General features: G+C 51.9%; 1 pseudogene; it reads right to left on the reverse strand.

Annotated features, from left to right (window-relative positions):
- Positions 1-327: 327 nt before the first annotated feature.
- LOC132389939 (heterogeneous nuclear ribonucleoprotein M-like) lies at positions 328-1,261 on the reverse strand (annotated as a pseudogene).
- Positions 1,262-5,913: the final 4,652 nt, after the last annotated feature.

Consider the following 5,913-nt stretch of genomic DNA (forward strand, 5'->3'; position numbering starts at 1 on the left):
TACAGGCTCTATTGAATTTCTCTGCTCCACTGGGAATGCCTGCAAGAAAATGAATCTCCAGGTGACGTCTACATACTTTGATAATAAATTGACTTTGAGCTTTCAGTGTAGCCCTCCTTCCCCCGAAAAGAAAGTCCTGTGATACGTGGGGGTGGAGAAGAATCCAAACAACAAGGAGTTGGGGAAACTCAGTAGGTCAGGCGGCATCTGTGGAGGGAGACAGAGAGTCAATGTTTCCGGGTCAGTCTCTTCCTATTATCAGCTTCCCTCCACAGATAATTGTTCTAATTGTGCTCTTTCTTGTTAAAATTGTATATAATTTATGTTTTACTTGTGAATGTTGCTTACATCACTAGCACCCCCACCCCCACACAATTCTCTCTTTTTCCATTCCCAATTGGTTCTCCTCTCACCCTTTCTCTTCTCCTCACCTGCCCTTTACCCTTCACCTCCGGCATCCCTCCACCCCCAGGTCCCCTCTCCTCTCCTATCAGATTACTTCTTCTTCAGCCTTTTACAACTTCCGGCTATTATCTCCCAGCTTCTTACTTCATCCACCCTTCCTCATCCATTCACCTGGTTTCACCAATCACCTGCCAGTTTATACTCCTGCGACCTTCTTCTGGCTTTCCAATCCAGAATCCAGTCCAAATCCCACCCTTTCCAGTCCAGAATCCAGTCCAAATCCCACCCTTTCCAGTCCAGAATCCAGTCCAAATCCCACCCTTTCCAGTCCAGAATCCAGTCCAAATCCCACCCTTTCCAATCCAGAATCCAATCCAAATCCCACCCTTTCCAATCCAGAATCCAATCCAAATCCCACCCTTTCCAATCCAGAATCCAATCCAAATCCCACCCTTTCCAGTCCAGAATCCAATCCAAATCCCACCCTTTCCAGTCCAGAATCCAATCCAAATCCCACCCTTTCCAGTCCAGAATCCAATCCAAATCCCATCCTTTCCAATCCAGAATCCAATCCAAATCCCATCCTTTCCAATCCAGAATCCAATCCAAATCCCACCCTTTCCAGTCCAGAATCCAATCCAAATCCCACCCTTTCCAGTCCAGAATCCAATCCGAATCATACCCTTTCCAGTCCAGAATCCAGTCCAAATCCCACCCTTTCCAATCCAGAATCCAATCCAAATCCCACCCTTTCGAATCCAGAATCCAATCCAAATCCCACCCTTTCCAATCCAGAATCCAATCCAAATCCCACCCTTTCCAATCCTGTCCTGGCCCACTGCCAATAGTCCCACATGGTCACGGGAAGAATATACAAGTTCACTAAAACACACTCATACACACACACGGCCATTTAGAGGGAGCTTCACTCTGTGTCTCTCCCCGGGAGTGTGTGATGGGACGCTGAGGAGGGAGTTTCACTCTGTGTCTGACCCCGGGAGTGTGTGATGGGACGGTGTGGAGGGAGCTTCACTCTGTGTCTGACCCCGGGAGTGTGTGATGGGACGGTGTGGAGGGAGCTTCACTCTGTGTCTGACCCCGGGAGTGTGTGATGGAACGGTGTGGAGGGAGCTTCACTCGGTGTCTGACCCCGGGAGTGTGTGATGGGACGGTGTGGAGAGAGCTTCACTCGGTGTCTGACCCCGGGAGTGTGTGATGGGACGGTGTAGAGGGAGCTTCACTCTGTGTCTGACCCCGGGAGTGTGTGATGGGACAGTGTAGAGGGAGCTTCACTCTGTGTCTGACCCCGGGAGTGTGTGATGGGACGGTGTGGAGGGAGCTTCACTCGGTGTCTGACCCCGGGAGTGTGTGATGGGACGGTGTGGAGGGAGTTTCACTCTGTGTCTGACCCTGGGAGTGTGTGATGGGACGGTGTGGAGGGAGTTTCACTCTGTGTCTGACCCTGGGAGTGTGTGATGGGACAGTATGGAGGGAGTTTCACTCTGTGTCTGACCCCGGGAGTGTGTGATGGAACAGTATGGAGGGAGTTTCACTCTGTGTCTGACCCCGGGAGTGTGTGATGAGACGGTGTGGAGGGAGTTTCACTCTGTGTCTGACCGCGGGAGTGTGTGACGAGACGGTGTGGAGGGAGTTTCACTCTGTGTCTGACCCCGGGAGTGTGTGATGGGACGGTGTGGAGGGAGCTTCACTCGGTGTCTGACCCCGGGAGTGTGTGATGGGACGGTGTAGAGGGAGCTTCACTCTGTGCCTGACCCCGGGAGTGTGTGATGGGACAGTGTGGAGGGAGTTTCTCTCTGTGTCTGACCCCGGGAGTGTGTGATGGGACGGTGTGGAGGGAGTTTCACTCTGTGCCTGACCCCGGGAGTGTGTGATGGGACGGAGTGGAGGGAGTTTCACTCTGTGTCTGACCCTGGGAGTGTGTGATGAGACAGTGTGGAAGGAGTTTCACTCTGTGTCTGACCCCGGGAGTGTGTGATGGGACAGTGTGGAGGGAGTTTCTCTCTGTGTCTGACCCCGGGAGTGTGTGATGGGACGGTGTGGAGGGAGTTTCACTCTGTGCCTGACCCCGGGAGTGTGTGATGGGACGGTGTGGAGGGAGTTTCACTCTGTGTCTGACCCCGGGAGTGTGTGATGGGACGGTGTAGAGGGAATTTCACTCTGTGTCTGACCCCGGGAGTGTGTGATGGGACGGTGTGGAGGGAGTTTCACTCTGTGTCTGACCCTGGGAGTGTGTGATGGGACAGTGTGGAGGGAGCTTCACTCTGTGTCTGACCCTGGGAGTGTGTGATGGGACAGTGTGGAGGGAGCTTCACTCTGTGTCTGACCCTGGGTGTGTGATGGGACAGTGTGGAGGGAGCTTCACTCTGTGTCTGACCCTGGGTGTGTGATGGGACAGTGTGGAGGGAGCTTCACTCTGTGTCTGACCCCGGGAGTGTGTGATGGGACAGTGTGGAGGGAGCTTCACTCTGTGTCTGACCCCGGGAGTGTGTGATGGGACAGTGTGGAGGGAGCTTCACTCTGTGTCTGACCCCGGGAGTGTGTGATGGGACGGTGTGGAGGGAGTTTCACTCTGTGTCGGACCCCGGGAGTGTGTGATGGGACGGTGTGGAGGGAGTTTCACTCTGTGTCTGACCCCGGGAGTGTGTGATGGGACGGTGTGGAGGGAGTTTCACTCTGTGTCTGACCCCGGGAGTGTGTGATGGGACAGTGTGGAGGGAGCTTCACTCTGTGTCTGACCCTGGGAGTGTGTGATGGGACGGTGTGGAGGGAGTTTCACTCTGTGTCTGACCCTGGGAGTGTGTGATGGGACGGTGTGGAGGGAGTTTCACTCTGTGTCTGACCCTGGGAGTGTGTGATGGGACGGTGTAGAGGGAGTTTCACTCTGTGTCTGACCCTGGGAGTGTGTGATGGGACGGTGTGGAGGGAGTTTCACTCTGTGTCTGGCACCGGGAGTGTGTGATGGGATGGTGTAGTGGGAGTTTCACTCTGAGTCTGGCACCGGGAGTGTGTGATGGGACGGTGTGGAGGGAGATTCACTCTGTGTCTGACACCGGGAGTGTGTGATGGGACGGTGTGGAGGGAGTTTCACTCTGTGTCTGACCCTGGGAGTGTGTGATGGGACGGTGTGGAGGGAGTTTCACTCTGTGTCTGACCCCGGGAGTGTGTGATGGGACGGTGTAGAGGGAGTTTCACTCTGTGTCTGACCCCGGGAGTGTGTGATGGGACAGTGTGGAGGGAGTTTCACTCTGTGTCTGACCCCGGGAGTGTGTGATGGGACGGTGTGGAGGGAGTTTCACTCTGTGTCTGACCCTGGGAGTGTGTGATGGGACGGTGTAGAGGGAGTTTCACTCTGTGTCTGACCCCGGGAGTGTGTGATGGGACAGTGTAGAGGGAGTTTCACTCTGTGTCTGACCCTTTTTTTTTATTACAAAATCCTTTATTACAAATTTCGGTGCTATACAATATATACAAAACAGTCGCAAACACAATTACTGCACTACAAATAGACAATAGACATTACACCAGAATGTTGCCATCCCTATCCACGATGGCATTTACACCCCGGGGAGCCCAACGGTCTCGAAACTCCTCCAATGCCGCTGTGGACTGCGCGTGTTCCTTTTGGGAGTGTGTGATGGGATGGTGTAGAGGGAACTTTATCCTTTGTGCTTTCCTCGGGTAGAGGCCTCAAGCACACCTACTTGCTCAGACTGATTGAAGCAATAAGAGAAAGGAGGAGTCTTTCTCTTTGTTACTTTCCCTGTGTTACTATGGACATTTGTGCCTTGTGTCCTCTGAGAAACTGGATTTAATATTCATGAACTCACTTCTCTTCACTGCCCAACAGGGGATCGGAGTTACAACCACATCATAAATTCTCAAATCTTTTTATATTAAACAGAGATCCATATCAGTGCCAGGTCTAATGAAGGAAGGCAGTTGTCAGTGAATCTAGATTTCTTTGCACCTTGTGTTTGCTTGATTAATTGATTCATTAAGTCAACCAATTGTGGCCTCCTTCTCTTTTTAGCAGGAAAGAAAGATTGTAGGCGCAATATTGTTAGTCGGGGCCTACTGGGAGTTGCAGAGCCTGAGAGATCTGTCTCTTCCTGGTTACTGCCGCCAAGCATGTTGGGTAGGTAACCAGGGAGCCACGTTCTGACAAGGCATTATATCCACTGTAGTTCTTGGCCCCTTTCTCTTGCCTCTGGGAGCGTTTGACATTTGAAAAGAATTTAAGGCGCTCTGTATCCTCCAACACCAGGCCGACGGTCCTCTGCGCAGTAGTTAACAACACTCCAAGCCCCACGCACAGCCCAGCTATTGCTATTTTTATAAATGCAATAAAATATTAGACATGCCAGCTGTAAATTGCAATAGGTTTTTTTTTGATATAACTGCATTTGCTGGAAGTAATGACCTCAATTCGAGACTCAGGATTCCCTGGGTAGGCCCTTCACCTCAACATTACTCTCCCGGTTTGAAGTTCGTGCGCACTTAAAAAGTCACAGGCTGTAAAACTCACAACTACAATAGAAATGCCACAGATTTATAACAGTATTGTGGAGTTCTCTAGCGCATTTTCAATCTGAGTCTCAGCCTGGGGAGGGTCCCGACTGTATGGAAAACACCATGTGTGGTCCCAATACCCAAGAAGGGCCAACCGAAAGTCTTGAGTGCCTACCGTCAGTGGCCCTGACCTCACACATCATGAAGACTCCAGAGGGGGTGGTCCTGGCTCATTTCCGACCCCTGGTCAGATCAACACTCGATCCCCTACAGTTTGCCTACCAGGTGCACATTGGAGTTGACTATGTTGTCAACTACCTACTGAACAGAGCCGACTCCCATTTCGATAAGCAGGGCAGCACTGTGAGGACTGTGTTTTTTGATTTCTCAAGTGCCTTTAATACCATCCATCCCTCATTGCAGGAGGTGGGGGGCAGCTGATCGGCACTTCCATTGTGTCCTGGATAACGGACTACCAGACCGGCAGACTGCAGTTTGCGTGGCTTCAGAATTGTGTGCCAGACGTGGCTGTGAGCAGTACTGGGGACTGAAAGGGGACTGACTGCATTGGCTCCCTTCCTGTTTACCATGTTTACATCAGACTTTAAATATAACTCTGAGTCACATCTTCTGCATGAAATTCTCTGCTGGCTCAGCAATAGTTGGGTGTATAAAGGGAGGACAGGAGGATGAATACAGGGCCCTGGTGGAGGACCTTGTCAAATGGTGCAAGCTGAATCATCTGCAGTTCAACATCAGTAAGACAAAGGAGATGGTGATGGACTTTAGGAAGACCGAGCCTGCGTTGCTCCCCGTTACTATTGATGGTGAGGATGTGGTGAGGACCTACAAGTACCAGGGGTGCACCTGGGTGACAGACTCGAGTGGAGAAGCAACACAGAGGCTGTGTACAAGGAGGGCCAGAGTCGCCTCGACTTCCAGAGGAGAGTGAGGTCCTTTGCAGTTTGCAGGCCTCCC

Source organism: Hypanus sabinus, unplaced genomic scaffold, assembly GCF_030144855.1.
Source record: "Hypanus sabinus isolate sHypSab1 unplaced genomic scaffold, sHypSab1.hap1 scaffold_713, whole genome shotgun sequence".
NCBI lineage: Eukaryota > Metazoa > Chordata > Chondrichthyes > Myliobatiformes > Dasyatidae > Hypanus > Hypanus sabinus.